The sequence below is a fragment of the Fukomys damarensis genome, unplaced genomic scaffold (genome assembly GCF_012274545.1).
Source record: "Fukomys damarensis isolate Sample0158 unplaced genomic scaffold, DMR_v1.0_HiC HiC_scaffold_38, whole genome shotgun sequence".
In the NCBI taxonomy this organism is placed as follows: Eukaryota; Metazoa; Chordata; class Mammalia; order Rodentia; family Bathyergidae; genus Fukomys; species Fukomys damarensis.
In genome coordinates, this window is record NW_022900950.1 from 25,196,840 (window position 1) to 25,209,772 (window position 12,933).

At 40.3% G+C, this 12,933-nt stretch overlaps 1 long non-coding RNA gene across 1 annotated transcript in view; it reads left to right on the forward strand.

Moving 5' to 3' along the window:
- The window catches only part of LOC104868834, a 20,799-nt gene that overhangs the window by 4,682 nt on the left and 3,184 nt on the right, over positions 1 to 12,933 (forward strand). The window contains exon 2 of the long non-coding RNA XR_782117.1: positions 6,225 to 6,452. This is a non-coding gene — a long non-coding RNA (uncharacterized LOC104868834). The remainder of the gene's footprint in view (positions 1 to 6,224; positions 6,453 to 12,933) is intronic.

Genomic DNA, 12,933 nt, shown 5'->3' on the forward strand with positions numbered 1-12,933 from the left:
ATATATATATATATTTCCCCTGAAGTTTATAAACTAAGTAGATTGTGCGTGTCTCAGAATGGTGTTTATCACAAAAACCCCCCGAGGACACACAGGAGACAGTGTCTGCCCTGTGGCGGAATCAGGCTGGTGAACTGAGCAGAGGTGTCCCCTCTGAGTGCAGCTGAACTCTCGCTGAAAACATCCTGTCCTAGTTTCTGCACCTTGAAACCTGCCAAGAGCTACTCAAATACTTCTGAGCTCTGACCGTTGCCTGGGGAGCAAGCTGCTGCTGCCAGTGAACCCATACACAGTGACAGGAGACAGACACTAGGGAGGTCTGTGGAGGAAGGGCACATCGGCCCAGAGGGAACAGCAGGAGGGATCCACCCCACTAGAAAGAGTGGGAGGGAGGCCCGGCCTGGCACGCACTTTCTAGCTGAGTGTTGATCAGCAAGTTACTTAACTTCTCTGAGCCTTGGGTTTGTCATCTTTAATTGAGGGCAATTGTGACTGCCCCAGGCCTCTCAGGGTGGTTGCAAAAGAGCGTTACCAATGCAGATCACAATAGAAGTTAGGGATTTATTATTATTATTAATCCTAATAACAACCTGGCAGGGCAGGTAGAGCACACAATCATTCCCATTTCAAGAGTGAAGAAAGAGGCTCAGCAAGGCCAGCATGATTCACTGGGTGTCACCAGCTGCCTGGGGAGGAACAAACTGAATCCAGGCTTTCTGATAACCCAATTTAGTGCTATTTTCTCTGCAATACAACAAAGAGAGAAGGCAGTGACCTTCTACTGACATTTTCTTATTGCTGGATCATTGTTTAATTCTAACCAAGTGTTATGATGAGATGCTTTTTTCCTCCTAAACCCTCACACACACTGAAACCGTATAGCTGTGTTCCTCATCTAGGCTCAGACAGCACAATGCCCAAGGAAAACCAGAGAAAACAATGAAATACTACAACAGGACAGCTACCTGTACTAGTGTTGGTGGTCATTGAATTAACTTTAATGACCTTCTGTGCATGTGTGTGTGTGTGTGTGTGTGTGTGTGTGTGTGTGTTTTACTGGGGATTGAACACGGGGTCTTTGCACTGAGCAATGTCTGCAGCCTTTGAAAAAATTTTTTTGCCACTTTCTGACATGAAACATAAAACACAAATTACACAAAAGCTATGTAAATTAATTCTAAAATTCTGTTTCTACCAACCCATAGCTTTGTTTAATTTGTGCTTTATGTTAGAAAGTAGCCAAAAAAATAAAACTCTATCTGTGAATTTTGGTCCAGCTCATGTTATGTGAAAAAGGTGCATGGTTTTGGAATTCCTTCCTAGCTGAATGAAGGGAGAATAAATTATTTATCTGGGCACATGCCTGGCACACAGTAGGTACTCAACAACTGTGTATTAAATATGAGTTATTCAGTAAAGCTGGGCCTCACTGCCTTTAAAATAAAGAGTACAGCTGTGAAGCCTGAAGGCAGAAGGTCTGGATTTGGGGCCTGGCTCTGCCCTTTATAGATTCTGGTTTCCTCATTTATCCTCTCTCAGCTCCACTTCTCCAATAAACTGGAAGCAACAGCGAGCAAGGTTCCAATCCAGGCCAGCCGCAGAGAGAGGCTGTAGTGGTTTCAGGCTGTGGCCAGGCTCCAGGAAAGAGGGACCAGGTGGAGTGGTGCTGTCTCCCAGGGTACTGGCCTCAGGGTGGAAGGTTACGTGCTGCACGTTTGCCATTGCAGGTCTGAGTCATCTCTAAGACCTCTTAGTTTTGTTAATCTGCAATCATGAAGGTGCTCGGGTTGGTAGGCACAGAATTTTAGAAGTAATTTCCATGGCTTTGTGGAATTTGTGTTTTATCTCAGAGGTGTCTTTTCCTCTAAGACCCAAAAAATAATGAGTCAGATACCTGTACACAGAAGAAACCTGTGTTAGTTTATAGGTGAGAAAACACCCTGACAGTTCTCCCAGCCTCTTCAGGAAGTTGAGAGTGATTACTTTTCACAATAGTATTTCTCCATTTTGTAGAGAAAGGCTTTGAGTCATTACAGGTAGAATTATCAGCCTTAGGTCATCTGTAGGTATAGGCATGTAATTTAGGTCACTTTTAACTTGTTTTCCATAAAAGGAGTAGTCATGGCTAACTCAGGCATTTGTGCCTCACACAGCCTTTTTCCTGTCCCCAGCGACCTTCATCCGCCATTGTTAACAGGAAGAACTATGGAGGAATTAAATTTAATGGAATTGAATTGAGCAGAGAAGGATTCCCATATTTGACAGCCCTCAGAACCTAGCAGGTCCTCAGAACTCCAGCCTTGGTCAGGACAGAAAACAAAAGTGGCACACACAGACAGCTTAGTTGGTTAGAGTTTAGCATTTTGCCTTCTTTAAATCAGCCAGCCTGCTGTGATCATCTGATGCTCAGCTCTGTATTTGAGGAGTCACAACTACTCCATAAGGACAGAGACGCTCTCTGAGAAGTGCAGCATTTGGTGATTCTGATTCTAGGAAGTAAATTCTCAAGAGTGTGTCACACAGACAGAGCTGGAGTAGATAAGGCCTGTCCTGGGCCTCCATGTGGTCCAGAGATCGAGAAAATGTGAGGTGTGAGGCTGTGCCCAGTGGAACTTAGCATATTGTTGACAATAAACTTTTTTTTTGTACCAGGGATTGAACTGAGGAACTCTCTATTGCCAGGTAGGTGCTAGGCTGCTGAGCTAAATCCCTGGCCCAAGTAAACTTAAAAAAAAAAGAGAACACTTTAAAATGATGAAGAGTAAGTGAACACATAAGCCAGCACTATACTTGTTTATTGTCATTATCAAGTAGAATGTGCTCTGTGATCGTACCATGATATTTAAATATGCCTGGCAGAGCAGTGGGTGTGTCTGCAGCAATGTTACCATGCACAGGCTTCATATGTTCTGCTGTGACCTCATATGGGCTATGACCACTGTGTGATAGGAATGTTTCAGCTCATTATTGTCTTAGGGGACCACCACGGTAGATGTAGCCCCAGCTGGGGACCCTTGACTTAGGCTTTCATTGGTTTCCCAGCTAAGTCAGACTGCAGCTCACAAAGGAAGAGCTTACATGCAGAGGCTTTCTTAGGCCAAACTCTTATCTCACCCCATCGTACTAGACTTGCTGTTTCTGGCAGATGTTCTCTGTGCCTGGCTCCCATGAAAGGCCTTGTGCATTCATTGTTACCTCTAGTGATTCTCATAGAAGCTTTAGCTGACCAAACCCTACAACCTCCTGACCCTCTCTACTCCACGTTCTCCTGTGTGGCCACCACAGCCAACAGGCAGCTAGTGAGCAAACATTTCACAAAATATGCTCTGTGCCCTTTGCCTAGCCTTTGTTTTTTTCTTTTTTGTAGTTCTGGGATGAACTCAGGACCTTGCACATGTTTGACACGAGCTACACCCCTAGCCCTCTCCTCCTCACCTTCAATGTCAATCTGGGGTAGGGGTCCTTGGGTGTGAGGCTCACTTAGAACAGAAGCTTTTAAATGCTCAGAACTTCTCAGATAACATCACACCATAGAAAATGAGTAGACCTGGAAAAGAGTCTGGATTTTAGTCTTGGGTTTCCTCTTCTTTCATTGTATCACCTTGGTTTTTTTGTGAGCCAAGCAGATGGCTGTGAGAAACAAAAGGGAGACAGTTTGAAAGTGCTGGTACAATACCTGAACATCACAGGGTTCCATACATGCTAGTTTCTTCCTCTCATGAAAAAAATCACATCACAGAATAATGACTTCAAAATGTCACATACCAAGAAATAACCCCAAAGTTAAAAGTGCTTGAAGTTAAAAGTGCATGATGGTGTGTGTTGCTGTTGTTTAGCAGTTCTTGCTGCAGTGGAGAGGAACAGAGGTCTCCAGAGCCCTTGGAACTGGCCAAGAAAGGAGGTGACAGGGAAGAAGGGAAACAAGAAGGAAAGTTTTTTCTAATAAAGCTAAATATAAATTAATATAATAAACAAGAGGTAAATGATGTGGGCCAGGAATGGTGCTAGACATGTTTTTATATTAACACTTTGAAATTCCATATTAATTGGTTCTGGGAAGTGTGATGAATACCAAAAACCGTCAGTGCCATTTTGGCTAGAAAGGGTGGTGATCAACACTGACAGGTTCTACTTTACTCATCAGTGCCAAACAAATGATGTTGAGTTCCAGTTTTCACGAGTTTCAAAGCAGTTGAAGACCAAGGCATGACAGTAGCTTCTTACGCCCTGCACTTAGATGTAATGAACGGAATCCAGGAATATCGCAATCTGCAAAGGGAGCTGGTATAGACAAACTGGGTTGGAAGGCCACACGAACCCTTCACAGAGACTCTTCTGCAGAGTCAGCACCTTCAGGATGTGCTCCTACCTGTCCTGGAGCCCTCATAGGGCATGAGGGGTGGTCTCCTGGGGGCAGCCTGTCTGAGGACCAGGGCACAGGTCTCTGCTGGAGACTACTCTCACAGTAAGCTGGAAGTATCCTGGCTCAGTGTGAGGGCAGAGGAAGTCCAGGCTGCACCCCATCTCTCAGCCACCTTGTTGTTCTTCTGTTTCTCACCTGTAAAGAAAAAGCTTGGACTCTGGTTAAGAACCCTCTGCAGGAAGGTTTTGTGGAGTTTCTGACAACCCCAGCCTGCCCAGGCACTGTATTCTTTCTTTCTTTTTTTTTTTTTTTTTTTTTTTGAGACGGGGTCTCACTATGTAGTTCAAACTGCCCTGGAACTCACTATGTAGCCCAGGCTGGTCTTGAACTCACAGTGATCCTCCTGCCTCAGCCTCCTGAGTGCTGGGCTTATAGGCATGTGCCACCGTGTCCAGCAAGGCACCGTAATCTTTATACAGAGGACTGGAAATATCCTAAATGTCCCTGACCCTGGCCTCTGCCCTCATTTCTGCAAGATATCCCTGGTCTGTTTCTCCTGTCTAGAGATGAGAAACTGTGGCTCAAAGTTATCACAGTCACTCATGCTTTGCATTTGATGATTTCATCAACAGTGACTTTCCCGAAAGCCAGGAAGTTCAGTGGGTGAATAGACCAAGTGACTTGTGCAGGGTGCCAAGAGAGCTTGAGTCACTACTGTAATGGCTACAGTGCATGGTTGAGTCTGCTGGGGCACTGCATTCCCTGACTGCTGATGGGGATCAAGTTGGTGTTTTCTGAGAGCAGTCAGGTATATATGTATTGACAGCCTTACCATCCTCCTGACTTTTACTCAGGAATTCTGCTTTCTGAAGTCATCACAGGAAATAGCAGAACTTCTGTCAAAGATGTTAGAAAAAGGTTGCATTGTAGTAGAATTATAGTCCAGGGCCCATCAATGATCCTATCAGAGGGGCTTTGTGTCCTGCATTATTTGCAGAACTGGAGAGAAACCCAGGTCCTAGAGCACTTAGGCAACCTATCCGCCACTGAGCCTCCTCAGCCCAGGTCAGCTTCTTTTCAAAGCCCTTCCTGTCCATTTCTTTCTCATTTCAAGGCATTCAATGAGTTATGATAGAACTCATTTAGAATCATAATGTTGAACATACTGAATATATTCTGCAATATCTTTCATTTTGCAACATGGAAAGGGAATTCTTTTTCTCTTTCAAAAACTGCCACCAGTGAATTTATGGTAAATTTGCTTTTCACTTGTACCTGCTTCTTGGCTGACTTTTTCTCCTCTGGGAGGAGAACCAGTCTCTCTGCAGATGTAAGTACAGTGGATGGGAAGGGGGAAACTAGGACTTAAGGGAGCCCTGTGATGGCTCAGGTTTTGATCTGGGCATTTTATAAGCTTCTGTCCTCGTGGGCTCAACAGGGACTCAGACAACAACTTGCAGGGGCCCAGCAGACTTCCTCGACAAGATGCAAGACTGGTGCATTAAATACACAGATGGGTAGATAACTGGAAGGCATTCTAACTCCCACGTTCCCTGGCCACAAATGACTACTGTACTTACAGATAAACTCTTGGAATAGGTTTATTGTGTGTTGAGAACTGAGCCATGTGGATTGTTTTCCAAATGATTTGTCTTCTATTTTGACACCATTTGTTTCAGGTTTTAAATCCACAGTTACTATGTCTACTTAAGTTTACTTCTAAATTTCCAGTTTAGGCCCATTGATACAGATATTCCTATATGAGCACTATGTGCTCATTATTATAGCTTTATAATGTCATATAAAGTATAATTCTGTAGTTACAACTTGGGATTGATTTTCTCTATATTTGTTGGAACAGATGAAATTTAAATGTAGAATCATGCCACAAAAGCACCACATCTGGATTTTGACTGGGACCACATTAAAAACTTTCTGGCAGGGTGGGTGCACTACCTCCTGGACTGTCCGCCACCAGATCCAGTAAGGACCCAAGGACCCCAGAGGAGGTCTCTCCAGCTGCCTGCCCGGGACCACCCGGCGGGTGCACGACTTCCTGGACTGAGCACCACCAGATCCAGTAAGGAAGGTAGTCTCGCGGGCGCCCTTGAAACACCCCCCACGACCTGCTCTCTTCCCCCCACCATTTTCAAACCTCCTAATTCCGCCAGTCCTTGGACCAACTCTGCAGAGGCATAGGTTCTCATGAAGGGTAGTTTTCTGAGCTCCCAACATTGAACATCTTTAAAGAAAGGGCAGGGGAATCCTGTAATAGAACTGAGTGGAGTTCAACCCTGTGGGTTGGGAAGCTCTAGTTAGGCCTTGTGGACTGAGGTCAGTCTCAGTCATGGGGACCTGCCATTGGCTAACCGAGACCAGGGGATCCAGTTCTGCATATGGCTGTACATGTGGTATAATATGACAACATAGACATAGTCTGAAAGAGGCCCTTCAAATTCTTTTTTTTTTCTTTTTCTTTTCCTCATTCCACCCTAAAATTTTTTTTCTGTCCTCTCTCTCCAACTCAGTCTCTTGCTCCACCATATTATCTCTCATCTCCATTTTATTCCTGCTCCTGCCCTAACTCAGACTTCTTCTTTTCTTATTTTTCCTTTTTTTGGGGGGGATCTTTTGTTTTGTTTTGTTTATGTTCTTTTCTCCAGTCATTTTACCTTACTCATGGCTCCATAGCTTCAAGGGAAGACAAGCACCTGTTACTGTTAAGAGGATATATTCTTGTCCTTATTCCTGCACTCTGTCTATCCCCTCTGAAGTTAATAGCTTCATAAAGATAGTAAGGTCATTCTACATCCTCTGGTTTCACTTCCAACCTGCTCCACTTCTTTCCCTTATCTACTCCTCTCATCTTAACTCAGTCTAACCCCCCATCCTAAATGGTAAAGATGCTATATTGAAAAGCATATTCACCGCAAACATATTTTGGGCTGCTTCTTGATATTAATTTAATTCACATGGTTTAAAGGTGATAGATTAATGACTACCACAAGTGGTCAGTTTGCAAGCTGTGCTTGATCCTATTGGGCTGCTGAATGTATCAATTGGGATAAAGCATTGTGATTGATTTAATGAGTTGTTTTCTCTGATATTATGAATATGAGGATGTCTATGAGTCATTAGAAACTCAAAAGCTAAAACGCAACTATATCAGGAAGATTTAAGTAATACCCAGAAATTAAAGAAGGACAACTCAACACCAAAAATAAAAATGAGAAAACACTTAAGCAAGACACAAAGACAGATTTCCAGTTCACCAGTGGCAAACAGTAGGACAAATGAGGATGAAAAGTCTGATAGGGAACCAGCAGGACACCCTGGACCCATAGCACAGGAGGTAACAAAACAGATCAATCAGGCTCTAGAAAAATTCAAATCAGAAATAATTTATCATTTAACCATGGAGATGATGAGCAAAATGGAAGTCATGATTCGAGACTCTAGAACAGAAACAGACAAAAAAATAGATGAGCTCAAGACCATGATAGAAGTCATGAAGACTCAGCATAAGAAAGAAGTGAAAACAATGACTGCCCAACAGAAGAAAGAAATGGAATCCATAAAACAGATTCAAACAGATATCCAGGAGATTAAAAACTCTATTGAAAGTGTACATAACAGAATAAAAGATTGCAAAGATAGAATTTCAGATATAGAAGATAGGATCGCAGTCAGTGACTGTGAAAAAAGAGGTGTCTCAAAAACAGTAAGGGATCATGAGAAATCAATCCAACAACTTCTAGACCATGCAAAGAAAAATAACATAAGGCTGATAGGAATTCATGAAAAAGCAGGAGAAAACGCAAATGACCTAAAAAAGCTCTTCACAGAATTAATGACAGAAAACTTCCCAAACAGAAGGGAAGAATTAGACATACAGATAAGTGAGGTATGTAGAACTCCATCTAGCCACAATAAAAAAAAATCTACACTTAGACATATAATAATCAAGATCCATAAATCCAACAGAAAAACAAAATACTACAAGCAGTAAGAGAAAAGAAACAAATCACATGCAAAGGAAAGCCCATTAGAATCACAGCAGACTTTTTAACACAAACCCTTTGGTCAAGGAGAGCCTGGATTGTGGTAATCCAAGTCCTAAAAAAAAATAACCTCCAACCTAGACTGATGTATCCTTCAAAACTCTCTTTCAAAATAGATGGGGAAATAAGATAGTTCCATGACAAAGAACACCTGAGAAATTTCATGACCACCAAACCAGCACTGCAAGGAATTCTAAATAATATCCTAGAAAAGGACAATGAAGGTCACAATACCATGAGGCCCAACAGACCAAATCAAATAGGCAAGGCAAGAAACTAAAAGGAGATAGGAGAAAAAGTAAAAAGAGTCAACAAAAGGACAATAACATGACAATAATAAGTAAGACTATATCAGTTATAACCATCAATGCTAATGGCCTCAATTCACCAATCAAGAGAAATAGACTGGCAGAATGGATTAATAAGCAAAATTCAACAATATGTTGTATACAAGAAACACACCTAGTGCAAAAGGAAGCCCATAGACTGAAAGGGAAAGGATGGAAAACAATTCTCCATGTGACAGGAGCCCAGAAAAAATCAGGGGTAGCAATCTTATTTTCAGATAAAGTAAATTTCAAACCAAAACTCATTAAGAGAGACAAAGAAGGACACTACATCCTTGTAAAGGCAACAATTCAAGAGGAAGAGGTGACAATCATAAACATATATGCACCAAATATAAATGCCCCTAACTATATAAAACAAATATTAAGTAACATGAAAAACCAAATAAGCACTAATACAATTTTAGTGGGGGATTTAAATACCCCACTATCACAAATAGACAGATCATCTAGGCAAAAATTCAACAATGAAATAATAGAACTGAACCAATTTTTGGAACACATGGACTTAATAGATGCATACAGAGTATTCCACCCCACAAAATCAGAATATACATTCTTTTCGGCTGCACATGGATCATTTTCCAAGATAGACCACATATTGGCTCACAGAACAGGTCTGAATAAATGCAAAAGAAGTGAAGTCATCCCCTGTATATTATCAGATCATAGTGCAATCAAACTGGAGATCAATAGCACAAGAAACTGTAGGAACTTCACAAGCACATGAAAACCGAACAACACTCTCCTAAAAAATCAATGGATTACAGAAGAAATTAGACAGTTTTTACAAATAAATGAGAATGCCAATACAACATACAGGAATCTATGGGACACAATGAAAGCAGTTCTACGGGGAAAGTTCATAACATTGAATGCCCACACTAGGAAAACAAAGCAGGCTCAAATAAACAACTTAATGATGAAACTTAGACTCCTAGAAAAACAAGAGCAAGAAAAACCCAAAGCTTGAACAAGAGAGGAAATTATAAAGATCCGAGCAGAAATCAATGCAATTGAAACTAAGAAAATGATACAAAAAATAAATGAAACAAAGAGCTGGTTTTTTGAAAGAATAAATAAAATTGACAAACCCTTAGCTAATCTTATCAAAAAAAGGAAAGAAAAGGCTCAGATACATGCAATCATGAATGAAAAAGAAGTCACAACAGATCCAAAAGAAATCCAGAAGATCATGAATACCTACTTTAAGAACCTGTACTCCAATAAAATGGAAAACGCAGAAGAAATGGACAGATTTTTAGATACTTATGAATTACCAAATTTGAACAAAGAAGATAAAAACATTTTAAACACCCCAATTACAGTCAGTGAAATTGAAAATGTAACTAAAAATTTACCAACAAAGAAAAGCCCAGGCCCTGATGAATTCACTGCTGAATTTTACAAGACATTTAGAGAAGAACTACTGCCATTACTCTTCAAATTTTTCAATGAATTTGAAAGGGAAGCTATACTTCCAAATTCATTCCTGGAAGCAAGTATCACTTTGATTCCCAAACCAGGGAAAGATGCAACTAAAAAGGGGAACTACAGACCAATCTCCTTAATGAATATAGATGCAAAAATCCTTAATAAGATACTAGCAAACAGAATACAGAGGATTATCAAGAAGATCATCCATCCTGACCAAGTCGGATTTATTCCAAAGATGCAAGGGTGGTTCAACATACGAAAGTCAATAAATGTAATACATTATATTAACAAAGTCAAGGACAGAAACCATATGATCCTCTCAATAGATGCAAAAAAAGCATTTGATAAAATTCAACACCTTTTTATGATAAAAACCCTGCAAAAAAATTGGAATAGATGGTCTATACCTCAACCTAATAAAGGCTATCTATAAAAAACCAACAGGCAACATCATATTAAATGACCAATAACTGAAAATCTTCATGTTAAAATCAGGAACAAGACAAGGATGCCCATTATCACTACTCCTCTTCAATATAGTTCTGAAAACATTAGCCACAGCAATTAGACAAGAGAAAGAAATTAAATCAATAAAGATAGGAAAGGAAGAAGTTAAACTATCATTATTTGCTGATGATATGATACTCTACAGTGAAGACCCAAAAAACTCCACCAAAAGACTTCCAGACTTAATTGACAGGTTCAGTAGAGTATCTGGATATAAGGTGAACAACTAAAAATCAATAGCCTTCTTATACACAAATAACAGACTCACTGAGAGAGAAATAGGGAAAAAATTCCTTTTACAATAGCATCCAAAAAAATGAAGTATCTAGGAATCAACCCAACAAAAGAAGTAAAAGATCTCTACACTGAAATCTACAGTACTCTGAAAAAAGAAACTGAAGTGTATATTAAAAAAAAGGAAAGATATCCCCTGCTCCTGGGTAGGAAGAATCAACATAGTGAAAATGGCCATACTACCAAAACTGCTATACAGATTCAATGCAATCCCTATTGAAATTCCAACACCATACTTCACAGAACTAGAAAGAAGAATCTAAAAATTCATTTGGAACCAGAAGAGACCTAGAATAGCAAAAGCCCTCCTAGGCAACAGACATATGGCAGCGGGTATAACAATTCCCAATCTGAAACTATACTACAAAGCCACTGTGATAAAAACAGCATGGTACTGGCAAAGAAACAGGCCTGAGGATCAGTGGAACAGACTGGAAGACACAAAAAACAACTCCAGATGTACTCAGCTACCTCATCTTTGACAAAGGAGCTGACCATCCTCAGTGGAGGAAAGATAGCCTCTTTAATAAATGGTGTTGGAAAAACTGGATGTCAACCTGCCACAGATTAAAATTAGACCCTTATCTTTCACCATGCACTAAATTAAAATCCAAAACGATTAAAGATCTAAATATTAAAACAGAAACATTAAACTTGCTGGAAGGTAAGTTAGGCAGAACTCTAGAAGACATTGGCATAGGAAAAGACTTTAACAAATCCTCAGTAGCACCGGAACTAGCAGATAGAATCAACAACTGGGATCTCATCTTACTAAAAAGCTTCTGCACTGCAAAAGAAACCATCAGCAGAACTAAGAGACAATCTACAATGTGGGAAAAAATTTTTACCAGCTGCTCCTCAGACAAAGTACTATTATCAAGAATATATAAAGAATTCAAAACAATCAGCCCCCCCAAATATAAAGACCTGATTCAAAAATGGGCATCCGAAATGAACAGACATTTCTCAGACAAACAAGTAAAAGCAGCAAGTAAATATATGAAAAAATGTTCCACATCACTGATCATTTGAGAGATGCAGATGAAAACAGCACTGAGATTCCACCTCACCCCACAAAGAATGGCTGCTATCAAGAAATCACACAATAACAAATGTTGGCGGGGTTGTGGGGAGAAAGAAACGCTTCTCCATTGTTGGTGGGAGTGCAGACTGGTGCAACCACTATGGAAATCAATATGGAGATACCTCAAGGAATTAGAATTAGAGGTCTCATTTGACCCAGCTATTCCTCTGCTGGGTATCTTTCCAGAAGAATAAAAAGAATCATATCACAGTGATATATGTGCACCCATGTGTATAGTGGCACAGTTAGTAATAGCTAAAACTTGGAAACAGACCATTTGCCCATCCATTGGAAACTGGATAAAGAAGATGTGGTTTTTCTATAAAATGGAATATTAGCCATAAAGAACAAGAAAATAGATTCATTCATAGGAAAATATATATATATTGAAAATATACTCCTAAGTGAAATAAATAAGACACATATATGTAAGTACTAAATAGTTTCTCTGGTTTCTTATTAGAAGATCCTAATAAGATTACTGACACTTAGAATTGGGAAGAAAGGAGCTAAAGGTGTAGGGAAGGTGGGATGGGTAGGGGAAGGGTAATAAGGGAAAAGAAAAAAATGTGAGATAACGAAAAGATCAAAATAAAGTGTTTGTAGATGGGGAGGGGAAGAGGGGGTGAAGGGAGGGCAGAGACAAGGGGAAAAAATGAGAACCAAGACTTGTCATGTAAAGGTACAAGATCCCAACAATGAATGCAACTGTACTGTATCCCTAAAATGTACCAATAAACTCAATTAAAGTTGAAAAACTGGCAAATTTGACATATTTGCATCTTCATATAATTCTCTTTAGGAGCAAGGAATCCATCTGTTTATTTGTTCAAGTCTTAA